At 44.2% G+C, this 1,468-nt stretch overlaps 1 pseudogene; it reads right to left on the reverse strand.

Annotated features, from left to right (window-relative positions):
* Nucleotides 1-1,135: 1,135 nt before the first annotated feature.
* LOC129404599 (U6 spliceosomal RNA) lies at nucleotides 1,136-1,228 on the reverse strand (annotated as a pseudogene).
* Between the last annotated feature and the right edge of the window lie 240 nt (nucleotides 1,229-1,468).

Here is a 1,468-nt window from a genome sequence, read left to right on the forward strand (position 1 = left end):
TTTTGTTTACTTATTTTATTGGTCTTGGGGCCATACCCAGCAGTACTCGGGATGTACTCCTGGCTCTGTACTCCAGGTTCACTTGTGGTGGTATTTGGTGACCACACGTGGTTCCAAGGATCAAACCTGGGTCTGCAGTGTGCAAGACAAAGGGCTTTACCTACTGTTCTCTCTCTCTAGCCCCTGTACTAAATTTTGAACTCTTGTTCAGGCAAACAAAACTTCATAATCCACTGAGATTAGGGGGACAAAAGGGAAGTTTTTATTTCCTTCATCCGATTTTGCAGCAAGGAATCAGGCTGTGCTTGTAGGTAGGAATGATGCAGCCATTGTGCTACAAGAATGACATCATGCAGCAGGCTGCTGAAACCTGCCTTTCCTGAATGTGCAGGCCTGAGTCAGACATACTGCATTGTTGCTCAACCTCCTTTCCCATCCTGCCTCTTTGCCCTTTTCCCACCAACTAATAAATAGTGACCATCAATTTCTGAGCACTTACAAGTCAGATGCTAGCTAAGCAGTTCCAGGAATTTCTGGAGGCAAGTGTTACTGACTACAGGAAGCATTTATAGGGCCAGGGAGACAGCTCAAAGGGCTGGAGCATATGCTTTGCATATGGGAGCCTTGGTTCTATGCTGTCTGAATTTTACTCATTTCCTGAGTTCAGAAAGTGAGGGCCCCAGTTATCAGAAGATAAATATACAAATGTGATTCCTGAGTTTAGACAGTGAGAGATGCCTATATTTTAGAATGTTTCTGTAAACGACTCTGATCCCTGTGGAGAGTCTGATCCTCCTGCCTAAGGCTGGGAAGTAAATGGGGTTGACATTGGAGGATTCAGGAAAGAACAGCATCTCTCTGGGCATTTTTAGACTGTCATCAAGCTGGCACCACTGAAGGCATGGAAAATTCCTTTTAAAATTCCTTTTAAAAGCCTTAATTTTTTATGAAGAGTATATCTTCCACTCCTCCTGGTGGACCTACAACTTAGCTTATCTGAAATACAGATATTCACAAAAAGATGAGCCTTATAGGCTGAGGTGGGAAACGGTGTGCCTGATTTCTCTCTCTTCGAGTTGTGTCTACTCTTCTAGCCTTTCTTGACTTTTTCTTAGAGACTCTCACCAGATGGGGGAAAAAGGGGGGTTTCCTTGCTCTTCACTTGTGCAGAGGCCATGCTAATCTTCTCTGTATTGCTCCAATTTATTTATTTATTTATTTATTTATTTATTTATTTATTAATTTATCTCTCACTTTTGGGGTCACACCCAGCGATGCTTAGGAGTTACTCCTGGTGGTGCTTGGGGGACCATATGAGATGCCGGGGATCAAACCTGGGTCGGCCGTGTGCAAGGCAAATGCCCTCCCTGTTGTACTATCGCTCCGGCCCCTCTGTATTGCTCCAATTTTAGTATGTGTGTTACCAAAGCAAAGCTCCTTGCTTTTTTGGTGGGGGGGCACACCCAGT

The sequence above is a fragment of the Sorex araneus genome, chromosome 4, assembly GCF_027595985.1.
Source record: "Sorex araneus isolate mSorAra2 chromosome 4, mSorAra2.pri, whole genome shotgun sequence".
In the NCBI taxonomy this organism is placed as follows: domain Eukaryota; kingdom Metazoa; phylum Chordata; class Mammalia; order Eulipotyphla; family Soricidae; genus Sorex; species Sorex araneus.